At 42.4% G+C, this 18931-nt stretch overlaps 1 protein-coding gene across 6 annotated transcripts in view; it reads left to right on the forward strand.

Annotated features, from left to right (window-relative positions):
* The window catches only part of PLXNB2 (plexin B2), a 257534-nt gene that overhangs the window by 76357 nt on the left and 162246 nt on the right, over positions 1-18931 (forward strand). For all 6 annotated transcript variants that reach the window (XM_084516756.1, XM_084516753.1, XM_084516754.1 and 3 more), the window contains one exon: positions 4521-4707. The gene's annotated coding sequence lies outside the window, so the exon portion shown is untranslated. The remainder of the gene's footprint in view (positions 1-4520; positions 4708-18931) is intronic.

Here is an 18931-nt window from a genome sequence, read left to right on the forward strand (position 1 = left end):
TCAAACAACAGAGCCTGAGCTCGGCTGCTTTTCAATGTCTTGTGCTCCTGTCACCTCCTCTCCCCTCTCCCTTTCCCCTGCCACTCCCCCGAGGTATTCAGATGGAAAGGATTGCTTTCCAAGGTATTTGCACAAAGAAGGCATCTGGCAGCAGATGAGACTTCTTCGAATCCGAGGCATTTCGGCGTGCTCTCATCTTTCCCCAGAACTTAGCTAAACGTGCAGGAAAGGGACTCTTGCTCGGTACTGTGCAGTTACTGGTCATCTTGGTGGACATTGGCATTGCACATCCCAGTGGTGTTTAGGGATATTTGTTGGAGTCTCAGCCAGGACACGTACCAAAGAGATTACGCTTCATCTTTCATCCCGGGGAGAAGAGAGCCTAAATGGGTTTATCGTGGGGTTTTCATTCACTCTGTCATTTCTCCCTTCTTTATCTTTCGTTGCTAGACTTCTAATTTTTCCAGACAGCAGCACACACCCCTGCAGCTGGCCCTGCATAATGATTCCCTCCTCCTCGACTGACACGAGGGTGGATGCATAAATCTTGTGCCGTCAGGGTGCCTCCTTCAGCAGACACTGTCCCCTCTCCCCCCTTGAACAATATCTGTCCCCTCTGCAACGTTCTCATTTACCACCTACCAGCCTTGCCTGCTGAGCCAAGATGCTGCCTGTGACCATTATCCAGCCTATGCTAAACATTGGGAAACGGTTCTTTTCTGACAAAAATACAACCATTTTTTTTTCTTCTCCTAATGACAATTATTAGTGTAAATTGGAGCGCCTTTAGCAATTGTGTTTGACACAAACATTATACCATAAAGCAGCCAGCTCCTGTGAAAAGCAAGAGCTGAGTGATGGTTTGCATTAGGAGCTGGAATATGAGAAGGACTCTCAGGAGGAGGAATTTTGTCTGAAACAGTGGTCTTTAGGAGGTCTTAAGTTGGAGGTACCCTTGTTCTCTGAGGCCCTGCATTAATTCAAAATGATTGCTTTGAACCATTGAGTAAGGGCAGAGCTGTCAAATCTAGGGCTTGCCAGCTGCTGAACCCATCCAACATTTTGGCAGTTCATAAATCTAAGGGGACTTGCAGACTGTTTATGAAGTATTGTTTTAAAATCTCTCCTCCCTCGTCCTCCATCCTCAGTTGTCATGGTGGAATATAACATCTGGCTAAAAATCAAGAGTAGTTTAAAGGGCAGCAATCCCTGTTCCTGTCCTCGAGATGAAAGCAGGCACAGGATGGATGTGCGATGTACAGGAAGAGCTTCGTCATACTTTACTAGCACCAAAGGGCTACGTAAAGGTCAGCATCTCTTCCAAGAGCAGCCACACAAAGTCCGAGATTTCTCTCGTAGGTGTTCAGGGCTGGCTGGTCTGATATTCGTAGTCAGTTGCTTTGAGAATTCAATGTTTTCCTCCAACTACAAGGATTTGACTGTTTCTCTGCTGCTGTCCTTACGATGATTCATGTTGCAGTTATTTTAAAGAGGCGGATAAACTGCAATTGTTTATATACAAACAGAATATGGCATTGGATGCCAGAAACCAATCTCACTAATATTTGGCTTGCTAGGTTGCATCGTTGTCGCATGTTTTGGCTATCAGAGAGAGCAAGCTTAAGATTAATTGAAACGAGTTTTTTTCTTTCCAAGTGTTCTCAGTGCTAGCGGTATTTTCTCCTCTGTAAATGCTGGCAATTGATTATAAAATGTTCGAGGTGTTAGCTGTGTCAGTGACCTTCATCTAGCCAGCTGGAACACTAGGCAGGACTTGCATTAGGACAGGCTGCAACCACCGGCAGGTTTTGTTGCATCTTTGTATCATTAACATAAAAAAGACTGGATGGGTGAGAGTGGATTGTAGATACAACAGTGCTTATTCACCCAAATTTACTTGAAAAATGGCAGTGGTAGCAAAAAATAATCATGTTGTACTCTTCTGGGTGAGCCTGGAGGGATGTGAGCAGCCTGGCCTGTCCTCTTCCCAGAGGGGTGAACAAAGCTTCCTCTCTGCTGCTGGGGGCCAGCTTGTGAGCTGGTTTCTTTCCCATGCACTGTCATTCACTCCGTGTTAGTAGGAACCCAGTAATCTGCAGAACCGTGTCCTTGCAGCAGACGTGCATGCCAGCTGTGTGTCCTGTGCAGCTGTTCTCAGCTGGCAGGGATTTAAGAATTCTTAAATTTGACTTCACGTCTCAACCACCCCTACTTAATATACTGAGCTTCAAAGTGAACAGTGAGGAGGATGTTGAAGGAAAAGTCCTCCATTTCTAAGAACAGTTCTCTTCAGATTCTGTTTGAGGCTAAGGCTCAGGTAATGGTGTTAATTTATTTGAAATCATTTTATTAGAATAAAGTTGAAAATGTGCTGTACTGTGCCTGTGACTCTTGAAAAAATGAAGGAGGATGTGTATCCCCTTCCTGGGCAGTCCCATGCTAGTGGTGTGCTAAGGGAATTAGCCCTTCCTTGCCTTGGTGGTCCCTAGCAGCAGTAGCAGTGACAGAGTTGGATGGCCAACGTGCCCAATGCTGTGATTAGGAAAGTATCTGCAGTTCTTGGAGAGGAGAGATAACAGGAGTGTTAAGCTTTGAAAAGCAGTACGAATTAGGCTTTGTTGTTGGACTTGAGGAGAACTTTCTAATCCCATGGCATTCCTTCACCATAGTGGTGGAAGAAGCATGTTTATTTTGTATTTGAATGTTTTGTCTTTATGATGTCTTTGGACTGGAATTCTTGCACTTTGTTCCCTGGATATCCCATCTATTAAATTATGTCTTTATTCCTCTCTAATGAGAGCCAGTACATGGAGAAGTGGAACTTTTTTTCATTGCCTTGTGCAGGTCTCTTTGAAAAGTCATCTTTTAACTGCTCAGGACTCTGCCAACCAGTTACATGGTTCAGCTCATGCACATGGTGGAGCTGGCCAGAGGTGCGAGAGATGCAGGCTTTGCATGCCCCAGTGCCGTGGCAGAGGGAGAAGGTGTTACGGGAGGACCGTGCTGGCAGGGAGAGGGGTGTGCAGCCTGCTAGGGATCCTGCTGCTCTGCTGTAAGCAGCAGTGACAGCTGAAGATCACACTGGGGCTCAGTCTGATTTTAAAAACGGCGTCCTGATTTCAGAATCGCAGATAGAAAACATATTACTGTGAACTTGGCAGTTCTTCTTCTACAGTCAATACTACCACTTTTTCCCCTCAAGCTCTTCCTCATTATTGCCTAAGTGAGAACACAGAATATGTTCTTAGTTTTCTTACTATGCTAATTTTCCCTAAATGTGTTAAATCATTTGAGTTTACGGCACATGAGAAGATAACTTCTGCTAATTTAAGATTCAAAAAATACTTTCTTAAGAGTTTTCACATGTAAAGCTCTCGTAGAGTTGGACTATTGAAAGACTCCCATGTCAGAGAAGATGCATATAGCTTAAAAAAGGCTGTAAATATACATATATTATATTAAAAAAAATAAAAAAAGAAGTTTTGCTTGAATTTCTGAGAGGTACAAACTGGTCTTTGTTCATGCTGGAAAAAATCACAGGATAACTTAAGTCGGAAAGGAGCACTGGAGGTCATCTAGTCCAACACCCTGCTCAGAGCAGGGCCAGTGAGGTCAGGTTGCTCAGAACATATAAAGTATTTAGCAGTCTGCTCTACATAGCTCAAAACTTAAGTAGATGATGGTGAGTTTCTTGGAATTTCTGATAGGGAAAAAATTGAATTGTAATATGTCTCTTTTGTCTTCACCTTTCAGAAGAAAATAAAGGAGGAAGGCTGGGGAAAAAAATCTTTACTATCCATTCCATTTTATTTTTAGATGGAAATAAAAATTTCATCAGGCTAAATCTTACTTTCCATACTCAATTATTCCCCAGAAAGTTGAAATAAGTACAGGTGTAGTCTTTTCAAGAATATGCTCCTAGAAGTTAATTTCTGAAGTGAAGGGAAACTGCAAGGTGACATTGCTTTGGGCCTTAATAAAGAGCTTAATTTAGGCATCCATCCTTATAAATGGGTGGTGAACTATCTAAGGGTTGGAAGGGAAAAGGGAAGAAGGGGGCTGCAAGAGAGTGATAGCAGATAAAAGTACAATGTAATTTAGGTCTTTGGTTAATGTCTCCATTTGAAAGTAGCACTGGTTTATTTGGTCAGCCAAGCATTGGCAGCTCACAGTCAAATTGTTACCATAAAGTCTTCTTGCCACAGGTGAGGCTTGAATAGGTTTCTTATGGGCCTATCATTATCTTCTACAAAGTGGCCCTTCGAAGGCAGAGTAAGGATGCTTTGTAAATAGCTTCCTAAGGCTTTGCATTGCCCCAAGATGTCTTAAGTTGAGAGGGCACCTGCACTTGAAAAAGGCAAAGAACCACGCTTGTTGACGATGGCAGCTTTAATGGGTTTCCCCTTTCATAAGGCTGTACTGAATCTCTAGCAGACAACATGAACACCCATCACTGTGTCTTGAAGCCGAAACATGCCTCACTACGGTGCTGAGGTTTCTGACATGTTCTGTTGTTCCAGGTGAGAAGACAGAGGGGGATAAGCTCTGGGCACAACTTTGCGGCTTACCTGGTACCCTCTGGAGCACAGCTGAGAAAGATTAAACCCTGACACCACCTCGTCTCATCCCGAAGTTCCAGCAGAAGTCAGCTCTTCTCTCCCAAGCTGTGGTGTGCACACGATTCTCATGTGATATTTTTGTTTTTAGGTAAGCTTGCTTTTTTTTGTTTGTTTGTTTGATCTATTTGTATTTTAAAATGGGATACTATCATTCTATTTTCTCGATAAATTTCTAGCTATTCATCAAAACTTTCAAATGTTGCTGGAGCATATAATAAATGTTTATTACTACTAATGGAGATAAAACTTCTAGGAGCCAATCTTGCAAGAGGCATTAAAATTAGTGAAGAAAAAAAAAAAAAAAAAAAAAAAGAAAAGAAAAGAAAGAAAGAGCAGCTTGGCAGAGGTTCTGTATTCATAAACCTATTTATAGCTGGTGTGCCTGTTAGGAGAGCAGGTTTGTGCCTCCGCCAGCAAGATGCTCCAGCTGACTGCCGTGCTAGTGCTTGCCCTAATTTTGCACTTAGGTTCTGAGACTCCCACTGGGATGCTGAGCAGATGTGTGATTGAACTGAATGTCGAAGGTGTTCAGGTCTGACTGCATCTCTGAGGACAATCAGAGAGATTCGATCCAGATCTTTTCCAGGACCTGTTCACCTTGATTAGCACGTGTTGTCTTGACAGGATTCTCAGAAATTGGCTTGTAAAACCCCTTCCTCCAGCTAAGAATTTTCTTTAATTGAGCATCCAAAGAGACCTGGAGTTAAGATTGACAGAGGGGTTGCTCAACCATGGCTCTTGGTCTGTTCTTTAGCCGTAAATCAGTTTAAAACCATTTAGACATCTTGCTTGGTGCTGGCGACGTTCCTGGAAGTGGCACTGTCTGGAGTGCTCGTTCCAGTCTGGTGTGAGTTTGGAGGGAAATGCGAAGAATTTCTCTGGAATTACCTCTGCAGCTTAAATCTCAGCCTTTTACTGCTGGTAATAATTATCCATAGACTGTGCTTTTTGGAAGATAGCACTCAGCCTTTCCAGAAAGAGAAATGCATGTCTCCTGTATGACACTGAAGAGAAATGAAACAATGGGAGAGGAAAATAAAATTTACAAGGAACCAAGTTAAGAAAACCAAGTGTATAATAGCATTTAGCTAGTAACTGGCTGCATGCCAGTTTGGGAGGTTTTTCTTTGTTGCTGTTTTTTACACTCAGCTTCTGTGTATTAAGTTTTTACTTCCCCTTGAAAACTACTGGGAAGGGGAGGGATCAAAATATAGTTTTACATGCATGTGAGCTGCAGAATGAATAACAATGAAGACAGCTGTTTTAAAACAAAAAAAGTACATTCCCTCCTACGCACATTCATTTAGATACCTAAGACCATGATTTTTCAAAATGCAGAAAAAAGCACGAAAACAGCTACTATATTTAAGCTTATTTAGAAATATGCATGGGGGAAGATGAGTATCACGAAGGAATGTCCTGCGGAGGATGCGAACATAAGGGTGGACTTGCTGAAAGGGAGTAATAGCAGAGTAGTTTTTGTAATTTCACTATGGAATCTTAAATCAATTACATGAATAACACAGGATATCTTCTGAGACTAGCCAGAAGCGCTTTTTTGCGGGTATAGCTAGCATGGTTGCAGAAAGCCTCCGTGCCAGACTGGGATTAGCGCTCCCACAACTGAGACACCACAAGTGCTCGCGTGTTTGTCTCTGCGTCGTCTCCCTGTGCAGTCAGCCTTCAGTGATCCGCCTCCTGGATGGTAAATTCTTCAAAAAATGCACCGAGGTGTGTCTGATAATTCGTGGTGCTGCGGCGTGTTTGTGCGTTGGACTGGGAATGTTGATGTTCAAAATAGGTTTGGTCTTAGATTTTGCATTGATTAAACGTTTTGATAACTTGTGTTATTAAAACTTTCAAAGTCTGCATTAGACTCCTACTGAAATTACAGCGAGTTGCTCAAAACTGTGCTGATTAAAGGTAGTATTTCCTTTTCAAGAAGACTTCACTGATCTAGTTGTTTCTTGAGGTCTGTTCCTTTGAAAGGAAAATTAGCATCCTTGTGCTTTTTAATAAAATGAGCCGAGTACTAAAAATACACGGTCAGCAGTTTGGTTAGAACACCAGAGTATGTGGCTCATTGCTCTACAGAACATGTAGGATATTAAATGTGGATATTAATTTTGTTCATTCCTCCATCACAAAGAAAATAGAAAATGCTTACATAAGGGGGCAAAATAGTTTATGGAATTCTTCAGCAGTGCCTTTCATGGTATGCAATTATAAACTTTGATGCATGGGGGATATGAAGTGCTTCCTGGAGTTATCTTGTGTAAATACGTATAAATCAGGTTGGTTGCTGGTTTACAACCCTTTAAGCAACTACATGGTAGTGCTTAAAAAGAGAAACAAAAACTGGGTAAGCTTTTCTCCTAAATTTTCTTTCTCTCCCTTTTTTTTTTATTTCACTCCAGAAGCTTTCCTCAAACTTCATTATCTTCCAAGTTTTCCCTTTAAATCGGCGGCTAGCATAAGCGTTTTTGCAGACTCATTTCATGTGAAGATTTTGTCTCTCAAGTTGTTAAAGCCAGCGTAGCTGCAGCTCTGCTTCACTTGTGTGGCAATGAACTTCACATGTAAATGGGGCCTCTAATAAGTCCGCTTTGTGCTGGAAGGTGCTAATGGCTGCCATCAATCAGAGGGCTGGTAAAAGTTGTTCGCCCCCTCCCCCTGGACTAAATGAGACAGCAATTAAATGCCCTTTTGTTGAGTGATAGCTGAGACAATAGAAATCAATGTCCAAAGCACAAACCCGAATGGCAAATCTTAAGTATAAGCTAAGCCATGTGTCCCAAGGGATTGGCACGTTGATTTGCTTACAGCTGAGGGTGGATATGAAAGGAATAACTGGACGTGCAGACAGCAGGAGAAGCTGTAATGCTCCTTGGAGTGCAGCCAGCTCGCAATATTTCCTGGGAAGACTTCTCGATGGGGCCTGCTTCCATGGGCAAGTGCAGCCCAGCATCAGCCAGCAGCGCAAATGGGATCTGGAGCAGGCCCTGGCACCAGGTTGTGATCAGGAGATGTGATACCAGCAGTGTTGGTGGCACGTTTTTATGTTGGCTGCTCAAGAACAAGCAATATCTGATCTGGTAGGAAGCCTGCTGATACAAGTTTAGCCTTTCAGCTTTCCTGTAAGTACTTCGACTGGCAGGGTGAGTTTATACTTGACCCATGCCATTATTACAGGGTTTGAGATCCTTTGACCAGGAGTTACAGTGCTGTCAAGGCATGTCCTGAGAATGAGCCCCCACAGTCCCCAGATGCCATCAGTTTGCTCCCCAGTGCTTTCAGGTGGAAGACCTACTCTTGTGGTTCTCAATTGTGCTGTTTGTAAACAAAAGAGAAAACAACCAAACAAAAAAAAACTACAACAAAAAACAATTTGCTCATCAATTCCTTGAAAATGAAAATCTTTTGATACCCCTAGTATTGGTTAACAATTGTGTCCAAAGGATGTGCAGTCATTTAGGTTGCTGAACATGTTCTGCCTGTCTTACTGACTCCAAACCTCCAAAGCTCATTGATGTCAGCGGGACACTTCCTTTTGACTCCAGCATGCTACTCGCAGCTCTGCTTTAGCTTTATTGCCTCGCTGAAAGGGCCTTAAGTTACTTGTGTGCACAGGGCAGCATTGTCTCTAGTCTGTGTGGGTTTTTGTTTTTGTTGCAGTTTTTTTCCCCTGCTTTTGTGCAAAACTGTAAATGCATCGAGAACAATAAGCTATTGCATTTACTAATGACAAGGCATGCTGCTGTCTTGCAGTTTATATATGCTGCTGGCAGGGACTGGCTATATGATGTTTTACAGCAGCTCAGCTAAAATGAGAAAGTCTTTAAGTTTGTCTCCAAATAAATGTCACAGGAAGAAGTTATTTTATTTTTGTGCCTAAACAGTATGGCACACAAATGACCAGAGTCAGAAAAAAAAAATTAAAAAAATAAAAAAATATATCTGTTTAGAATATTGACTTTGTTCTGTGGAGTGCCGTATCCATCATGGCTCTTTTGGGGGCTTAAACAACAACAACAACAAATTAAAGAAAAAAAAGCTACCTGTATTAAGAGGTCCATAAAAATCAGATGACATTAGGAATGGACTCGTAAGGACTTTATAATATCGACAGCTACTTCAAATGACACACTTCACAAACCCATTGTTTTCATGTAAATTCATATATTTGTCTATGACGTTAACTCTGCTTCTAGCCTTGACTTGCAGCTTGCTTTTGCATCAGGTTCTCCACTCAAATAAAAAGCAGAAGGCTGAGGAACCAGAGACTGCATAGGCACAGCAATATATTCCCATGTTACCAGCATAATTCTTTAATCCTTTCAATAAAGACCTTTATTTGTTAACATTTTTCACTGTTACCAATACAAATACCTTTTTTATATATATAAAAGCATTCTAATCAATAAATATATGATAATAAATTCTACAATGTGGCCAAGCTATCTTGAGATGAAGGTAGGCATAGAGAGTACAAAAGCTATTTGTAATGTTTTATATTTACTTATTCAGCATGTAATTTTGAATAATCACAGATTAGCTTTTTTTAAGCATCTGCTTCTGTATGGCAAACAGCAGTCCAATAAAGCAGAGCCGTTGACTGAGATTTGATGTGTCCATTACCTCCTGCAAATGCCTTGGAATACAATGGGGTAGCATGCAGACTTCAGAGCTGTCATGACAGGTATTAAGAATGTGTCAAATCCCAGTGATGACTGATAACATATCTGTCATTTGTGATGGGATTATTAGGAAGAGGAAAGCCACTAGGAGAAAGATACTCTAGGAAAAAGAAGGGGGAGGGAAAGGCAGGAGGAGAGAAGATTTACTGTTCTTCAGAGCTGCCTCATTTAATTAAGCTTTGTCTAGTCCATAAACAAATCTATTAGCTTCCTGACTGCTTTGGCAGCATAGGCACTTTAAGGCTGCAGTAGTAATTCCAGAGAATTAGGTTTCTCTTTGGTGGATAACTGCACTATAGGTATTGTAGCTGTGATGAAGGTTCTTGAGGAGTGCCACGAAACAGCTAGTGTAATATTACTATTTTCTTTATTTTCAAAGTAAGAATTTAACAGAATACTGTAGAAGAAAGAATTCAGTAGGCACCTAAGACATTTGCTGCATGGAAACTCTTAATAGAACTGAAGAGCATAGCTTGCCAGTGTCATTTGATTTGCTTCTTTGGTTAGCATAAAGCACATGAACTATTGCTTTTTATTATTATTATTCTGAATATGTATCTTGTGTGGGTATGGATAGGCGGCTGTGTTTTGTGTCACGTGTAAAATTAGGTTGTGCTGAGTAGGTCTCCTGCACATAGTGCACAGACTGATTCCTGTCAGGCGTCTTAGGCTGAGCCATAAACACATCAAAGGTCTAAAAGCGGTTAAATATTAAGACAGAAGAAGCATCTCTTTTTACTGTTGTCTGGCACTTAAGCAGTGTCAGGACAGAGGAGGTGACCTGTTTGCTTCTTGCTGTCAGTATCTTTTGTGTAGGAATATCTCCACAAGAGGCTGAACCAGGGTACCTATCCCATAAGGCCCCCACATAGAGAATTCAATTTGGGGGGCATATTAGGTGTCAGTAAAGGGGAGACTTGAAGCACAGTGGGCTCAAACATCTGTTCTTAGCTGTCAGATGTTCCCATAAATCCACTTTCAGCAGGATAGCCTTTGAACAGAGATTCATAAAGCTGTCTATATGATCTTTTCAGCCAGTCTTTCCATTGGCTTTTTATGGAAAAGGACCTGGTCTTTACCTCTGTCCCTTCTACGTGCTCAGCCAAGGTGCTTATCAGCTCTCTCAGGTCCCCTAGCCCTTCAGTGGAGGTTAGCCCTGTGCCCAAGTGGACACTTGGGTACCACTGAACAGTTCTTGGCAGGCAGCTACCTTGTTGGACGTGTTCAAACAGGGTAGTAGCCAGCTTGGATGATCCAGCTGGGGGCCTGGTTGATGGCTCACTAAGGAGCAGCTGATGGTCTCAGATTTGGGAAGCAGAGGTTTGGGCCGCATTTCAGACCAAACTGCAGCTGCCATGGCTTGAAGTGAACAAGGTTTGGCTGGTATGTAAGCAATGGACCCCGTTCCTGACAGCCACCGAGGGCAAATCAGCTCCCACACGCCGTCCATGCCTGGGCAGCTGGCCTCTTGTCCTGCGGAAGGGCCTGCTGGGGCAAGGCACAACACCGAAGAACACTCGTTAGCTGGCGAGGCCCGGGCCGTGTCTGTGTTTTGGGTGTAAACGCAGGCTCCGAGCTGTCGGGGTAGGTGAAGGCAGGAGTCGAGGTGCAGCAGCTGGCCGATGGTACCCGCCATCCCGGTCGGATACCTCGTGTTTACTGTAGGGGAAGAGTACACACAAGGGCAGTTGTAGCTTGCCTCTGGCTCCAGAGCGAGTTCACACCCTTGCTTACCTCATGGAAACTCACCCATCTCCTTCCCTCAGGAAAGACTTTTTTTTTCTTTTTTTTTTTTACTTCCCCCCCCCCTTCTATAAATGTATACTTACCCCACCCATAGATGCTGGCTGAGCAAAGACCATAGAGCAATCTGCAGCAAGGACTATGGGGTTTTACTTTTTAATATGTGATGTATTGTGGGTTAATTCATTTCCCAAGGTGGTTCTCCAGAGGGCCTCATGGCAACCATCCCAGAACAGCCAGGGATTTGGGTACCTCAACCCAAAGCTGGTTTAGCTTAAGAGTTGTTAAAGGAGACGTATTTATTTATTTATTTATTTTATTTCCTCCAGAAGCTGAACTCAGCATTTCTTGAGAGTAACTGAAACTGTGCACACAGAGATCATTAATCATACTTTAAAATCTGGACTTCAACTTCTCCTTTTATACGTAGATTACCATACGGGATATTAATGTTGCGTCTTGCCGGCTGGCAATGCCTCATTTCATACCAATTAAAAGCGGTTTTGGAAAGAAGGATGACTGTGGAAAATGGCTCCGAACCAAAGAGCCCTTCCCCCTTGATCGCAGGTTTGGTTTTGGCCCGGAGCGGATGTGGCAGCCATGTTCATGTAGACCGACAACGGGTAGCCCACAGTCTGTGACCACCCCTTCGGTGTGCCCACCTCAGGAGGAGACACCAAGGCACACAGGGACTGTTGGCAGCAGTCACAGCCTATTTTTTTTCCAGTGCTCTCATCAGCTCCCATATTTAATGGATTTAGGTAGTGAATGGGTTTTCTGTCCTGGGAGAGCACTACAGTGCAGTGAACTTGAGCTTGGCATCGTTCTCTGAGGGAAGCTGTTTCTTCCCTGTACTCTCTGACCCATCCCCCACTTCTTTAGATTTTGCCAGTTTAAAAAAAGGGGAACAGCAGCTCTTATCTGGAAGGTATTGCAGAAGTGGACTTGAGAGACTCAGCTATTTCTTTTTTTTCATTTTGCTGTACGTGAGGTGTCCCGAGATAACACAGAAAATCACGGGGTTGGGGGAGTCGCCTCTGAAGATCACTGAACATTACTAAAATTCCTTCTAGGGTCCAAGATCAACACTGTACTGCACAGGCTCTGTCCTGTTGTACATGTGCTCACACTTAGCTGCAGTCCAGTTCTTGATTTATTTTTTTATGTGGTGATAAGTTTAGAATCATCCTTTGAAAACAAAACAAAACCACCACTACCACCCAATTCAGATGCACATGGATATCTTAAAGCAAAACAGCACTTTAAATCTAACTCTTGAGTTTGTCACATACTTGGATGAAAACTGATTTCCGTGCTTGTTTGGAGAAATAAAATATTTCCAGAAATTGAAGAAATTAGCAATGGTAGTGATTGCTGTTTGGGGGGAGAGGAGTTGCAAACAACATATTGCAAAACTACTTCTCGCTGATAACAAACAAAGCTCAATGGGAAATTTTGTTTTGAAAATATTTAACTGTTGACATGAGGATGTTTGTTAGAATATTTTTAGTGCTGATAAAGAAAAGCAGCATTCGTTGGAATTTTGGTAATCTTGAATGAAAACACATGTTAAGCTCTTTGTTAAGCTCCGTGCCTCTGCTCTGGATGGTTGTTGCGTTATGTAGGAAAGGTTTTTTCACAGCTGAGACTTTCCTCTATTGTTTCCACCTCTAATCTTTTTGTATTGTATTTGGAGGAGAGGGAATGAGAGAGAGAGAGAAAGAGAGGTTTGGTCATAAACAGAATAGTGTGCTGCATGAGCGTCTGTGATAAGACTTTTAAGGTGGTGGTTGCAAGTTGCAAGGTTGCAGCTAAGCTTGTGGTAAAGCTGAAAAAATTGTGCTTGTTTAATTGTGGTGTAAAACATCATTATTATCATATGAAAAGCACCAGTGATGCCTTGGCTTGCTTGATAAAATAAGAATCTGTTCATGGTAATGACCATTAACTCAGTGACAGGATGATAAAGAGATTACAGGGTTCAGCTTCCCACTTATAAAGAATTGGTTGGTGCACGTGCTATTCTGCTAGTCCAATCTCCGGGTGTGTTGTGGAACAGTCATGGAAAACATTTTTAATATTTTTAATGTGCTACCTGACAGCATGATCTGTATAGTATACAATTTTCAGTTCCCCTGACCTCTTACCCACCAATTGTATTGGCAAAACACTAATTAAACAGGAACAATGTATTTATTGTGACTAGAAGTTGCTTTTATCGTGCTTCCTATTGTTCAGGTTCAGAACAGGAATGAAAGAGCCTGCTTAAAGATGCTCTCAGAGCTCCTCTGTTTAAAGATGGCTCTTTGTTCAGAACTGCCAAAAAGCAGCAGCAAGCTGTAAAAGGAAAACTTTCCTTCTGTGCGATTTCAGTCCCTTGAGTCTTGCTGCAAAATGGTTTATATTAAAATTAAGTGCAGCTAACTCTGGAAGTGAATTAGTCTCAGTCACGGGCCATCAGTGTGTTTTGCTCTTCATTAAAAGGACTATATGCCACTTGATGGCACTTTGTAAGAAGGTAAAGTTTTGAGTAATGCAAAGAAAGGTGGGACCTCATGGAAATCCAGTGGAAGTCTTGCTTATCCTCTAACCTGTGGTGGCCTCTGTCAAAAGAATTACTGACTTTCCAAGGTGCTGTATATTGGAAGAGAATGCGTGAGCACCCTGGATAGAGAACAGTGCCTGTAGAAGCTATAGTAACAGCACTGGCGGTGACCATCATCTAAAGATCTTTATGCAGAGCAAATGCCTGGAGGACCGTGGATAAGATTTTGAGTTCAGGTTCCACCAAAGTCACACCCCTCAGGGAAGGTTTAGAGCTCTGTGGCTTCTTACTCCTCTAATGATGTAATTTGGATAGACAAAACTGATTTTATCACCTTGTAAGCCTTGCTTCTCTTATGGCATACTACATGAAATGGCATGTAGCATCTTCAAATGGAAGACAATTGCAATCTCTTTGCTGTCCTAAATACAAAAAATAGTTTTCATTTGTGGCTGTCAGCCAGCATAGCTTCTAGAAAGTTGCACTTAGTCATGCCCTACCCAGCAGAAATATTACTGTTTTGAAATGCCCAAATGAATTCTTGTTCATCTTATTCCTACTTCCGTACCGTTCCTGCTTTTATATATATATATATATATATTTTTTTTTTTCTGTTATAAAGCACTGTCCTTCCATGTGTCGAACTGACCAATTGCATATCATGCAAAACCACAATTTGCTTTTCTTAACTCTTTCGTCCAGCTGTAGCCAGTCCCTTTGTCACGCTTCTAAATATTCTCCTCCCATTTTTGAGTGTTGCCACGGCATTCGTGTTATTCTTAGTGATGTGTGAAATTCCCTCCTTCCCTCTTCCTCACCAGGCTCTGGCTACATGCATTTACATGAAGTAGAAATGTTGCCATAAGATACGGGACAGAATTATAGCAAAAGAAAGGCTGAGAGCAGCACCTCAAGCCTGTTAGGCCGTAAGGAAGTTCAATGCCTGTGTTCACAAGGGGTGCACAGGTCAATCTGAGGAGCTGGATGCTGCCAACTGCTTTGAAAAATTAGGGAACCTTGTTCAAATCCCAGTAATGCCAGAAAAAAGTGGGTGCCCTGAAATACAGGATAGAGTAAGCAAGCTCTCACACTGGTATGTGCCTGGGAGCATTTGCCACTGCTCTGCTGTAGCTTGTATTCAACTGAGCTTTAACCTCAGCAACTTGGAGATGGTGTTCACCTGCGTTGCAGTCATATCCAGACAGCAGTTCTGGTGTCGCCTCAGAATTACAGCTCTTACTTCAGTCCTACAGGCTTTAGAGAATGTTAAACCTAGGATAGTCGGCAGAGTTTACGTGTCAGGGTTCTTTATCCCCATCCTTTTCTGCCTGAATATGGATAAATAAGTAGATTTGATTTTACAATGTTTTTGTATGTAAAGAGCTTATCCTACCTGATTCTCTTGCTGATGTCCCTGTTCCCTTGTTGCGAGCCTACTTCTTTCTGGTGAGAGGCATGCAAGCTGAAATTTGGCATTACGATATGCCAATATTACACAGTCAGGGAGAAAATTAATTGAATTTTCTGTCTGTGGAGTACAGAATGCAGAAATAGAAGCATGTAAATTACTTAAAAGGCATTGTATAGTTCACAACTGTTATGCTACCCTACAGTTATCTGGAAGGTCTGCTCTAGAGCCAGCCATCTGCGTAGTTACTTATATTAGTGCATGCTTCATATCTGGCACTCAAAAAATGATGTTTATTCTTTTGTTCCTGATGTGAAAGCCATTCTCAGTCAATAAACTGTCAAGCTACTCTTTTGTCATTGTTGCTGCCTATTTGTGCTTTTTCATTTTGAGTCTCCTCAATCTTGCCAATCTAATGTGTTCTTTTACAGGAATGTTCCAATTTCAGATTTGCTTATCTTTTCTTTCTTTCCTTTTTTTTTTTTTTTTTTTTTTTTTTTGTTATCCCTCTCCATCAGTGAAATGCTTCTTGGTGAAAATACAAATGCAGTAGAAGGTGAAAAATTCAGACTTCCTTCACAGTCAATAGAGAAAAATGGGCACTTGTGGAGTGTGATCTAGCACACTGCTTTAGCTCTCCACCCAGGAGAAGATTAATTGCATTCTACAAGTGCCTGTTTTTCTCAGCTGATAAAGAGATGTTAGTTGGGTCACCGAGATAGCTGTTTCCACGCTGTTGCTACGTAATTTTAGGAAAGATGCTCTCCAGCATGTCGGTTTCAGCAACAAATAGCGCAGCTAAGCAAGGACCTGCATCTCTTCTACTGTGTTTCAATTGAAAAACAAGCAGGCTGTTTGCTTGTGTTTCAGGTTCACATCACAAAGCTGGTCTGTGTGATTATCTCTTTCTCTCTCCTATTTATTTATTTATTTATTATTTATTTTTTTTTTTACATGGAACCAAACTTGGCCACAAACAGGCTGCTTTAAAGTTTGAATATTCAGGCTGAAGCCGAAGCTGGCAAAGTGCTGCAGAAACACTCTGTTTGTAATCCTCTCCTTAAAAGTACTGCATGCAAGTGCTGGGGAAGCTTTACCAAATACATGTAGTAAACAAATTATTCTTCTCTAACATTAGCCTTTTCCCTGCTATGCTTGGGGAGCTCTGTGCAATTGACTTTTTGAGACCATTTTATATTTCACGTTTTTATACCCATGATAAAGCAGAGAATGGGATACGCTATTTAAGGTGAAAATAATCTTGACTTCTGCCTTCCCTGAATTTGTATGGAGGGGCTGCAAGTCTGCAACAGCTAAGTTGTCCAATGTGTGTGATGAAGACAGTCCTAAAGACGGTCTCAGGCTTTGGACAGAAGGCAAAACTGGAAAATGTATAGGACAGCAACAATTTCTATATCTGCAGTACTTACAAAGGAATTTTCCCTCCATATCAGTGCAGTTGTCCACCTATGTTTAGTCTCACAGAGCACTGTATTTTTTTACTTAGATAAAAAAATGTGATACTCCGCATTATGCAGCAGGAAATGGTGTGCTCACGAGGTAAAAGCCCTGTGTCCTCTCCATAAGCAGCCTTGCTGCTAGAGGATATCGGTGTGGCCAAGCAGAGCTGGCAGAGCAGGATGCCAGAGCTGTCCTCCTCCCTTCAGTGCCAGGTCTGCAGCCACCAAGAGTGGTTTGAACTGACCTGGATGACTCTTCAACCACAGTGCTTACAACGAATTGCAGTAGAAGATCATTTATTTGACAGAAAAATGAATAACCTTGTGGGGAAAAGGGCTTCTGAATGCCCCTCACCACTGCTGTATTGGGTGAGGGTAACAAGTGTTGTGGGAAGGGGTGATGTGGTACCACTCCAACTACTGCTTGAAGAAAGAGCTTGTCCAGAGCCTCAGAGGTGTGCAAGTTCCAATCCCCTAACTAGGTTTGTGCTTGGTTCAATTTCTGCTGTTATAGTATAGGGTTTTCTTCTAGCCACTACATGTCCTGTCTCTGTCTGAGTTGTGCTGATATGCTGGCCTTGGTGACAGGGTCAGTCACTTACACACTGTGTTTTCTTTTCAGAATATATTTTCTTTTATTGGTTCGCATATTTTTACAGACCAAGTCAATGTGCTTGCTCTGTATTGGTTGAGATTTAATTTTATTCATTTTCTTTCTTAAATAAGTATCCTTAGCCTTTCCAATTTTGATTCACATGGAAGCCTTCCAGAGCTGCATTGCATGTGTTTGATTATAATTAATTATGCACTGACTAGTGATATGCATATATATATATATATATATATATATATATATATATATATATATATATATATATGAAGCTAATATCTTTAGTCATTTAGCACAGAAAGGCACTTTTCCAAAACTAGAGGCCTATACTTTAAGGGCTCTGACTCACGATTGCAGGCAGATTTATTTCTTAGAGTCAAAGAAAGGTTTGGGTTGGAAGAGACCTCTAAAGACCATCCAGTTCCAACCCCCCTGCCATGGGCAGGGACACCTCCCACCAGACCAGGTTGCCCAAAGCCCCATCCAACCTGCCCATGAACACCTCCAGGGATGGGGCATCCACAGCTTCTCTGGGTAACCTGTGCCAGTGCCTCACCGCCCTCTGAGTAAAGAACTTCTGAATATCTAATCTAAATCTGCCCTGTTTAGTGTAAAACCACTCCCCCTTGTCCTATTAGCACACACCCTGACAAAGGGTCCCTCCCCAGCTTCCCCACTTTGACCTGTTGTTTTTAAAAGGAAACTGTTTCCTGAATCATCTGCATCCCGTCTTCCTCACAGGCTCTCACTGGTTAAGGTGTGGAGTTTTGGTTCCTCTGTCTGTATAATCCCCCAAGGCAGGATCTCTGAAAACAGGGCTTACTGGGGTGTCAGCCCCCAGGGTCTGCTACAGGTGGCCCAGAAGGTCTGATGGGGTCATCACCTCTGAAGTTTCCCTTTGAGTCTCATTTGAGCTGTCTGAAGTGAGTCCTTCCAAAGCCTGCCACTAATTCACTGGGTCTAAGAGTGTAAAATTATCTTTTGCATTTAAACTGGGCAAAAAGGGAGCTCGAGATACATCTCCCTTACCAAGGATCCTGGTATTTCAGATGGATCTGGCTTGCTCAAGGCCTTTTTATCAGGTGATGTTGGTGCCCTTTTGCTGCCCTGGTGCTCCCAGTCCTCCAGCTGTCTCTGTTGAGGCACGGGGCAACATTTCAGAGCTCCCTGAGAGCTCCCCTCTCTTCAGGCACTGGTCTCCTTTGATCTTCCTTCCCCAGGTTTGGCAAACAGCCCTGCCAGCAGGATTGGCTTGAGGAGACCTTCGAAACTATAAACGTGGCTAATTTGTTGGAGGGGAGGCTTCTGAGCACTGGCCATTGTTTTACCTTTCCTGCTGAGGCACCTAACTCGCTTTTTATGGCTTCTGTCTGGTTTTTAATTGTTCATTTGGGCAGAACAACAGAACAAGAAGAAAGATGCAATGGTTGGTTAAAAAAAAAAAAAAAAGCCAATGTAGTTGTTTTCTTCCCTCCCCAAGCCTAAGCCCATTCATACAGCAGGAAGATACCGCTCAGCTTTAATTTAATGCCCTGCCCTGCCCTACCTCAAAGTCCAAATCCATTTGTCACTCCACCAAGTTACCTTTCGCCCATAGTTTCCAAACACCGCCCAGGCATTTAAAAACAGAAATGATCAGAGTACAGGAACAACAAAGGCTCTTTCTTAATTCATTTGTGTTTGTGTGTGTTATCTGTGGGGAGGCATCTCCGAATGTGCGGCATTGCAGTTACTTGTCAAGGTGGTGCTATTTTAGTCTCCTCCTGCAAGAGGGAAGTCCCGTGACTGTAGCCAGCCAAAGTTCTCCCTTCTTCACGCATGGATTTCCTCCAGTTTAAACCACCTCTAA

The sequence above is a fragment of the Aythya ferina genome (assembly GCF_964211825.1).
Source record: "Aythya ferina genome assembly, chromosome: 1".
Classification (NCBI taxonomy): domain Eukaryota; kingdom Metazoa; phylum Chordata; class Aves; order Anseriformes; family Anatidae; genus Aythya; species Aythya ferina.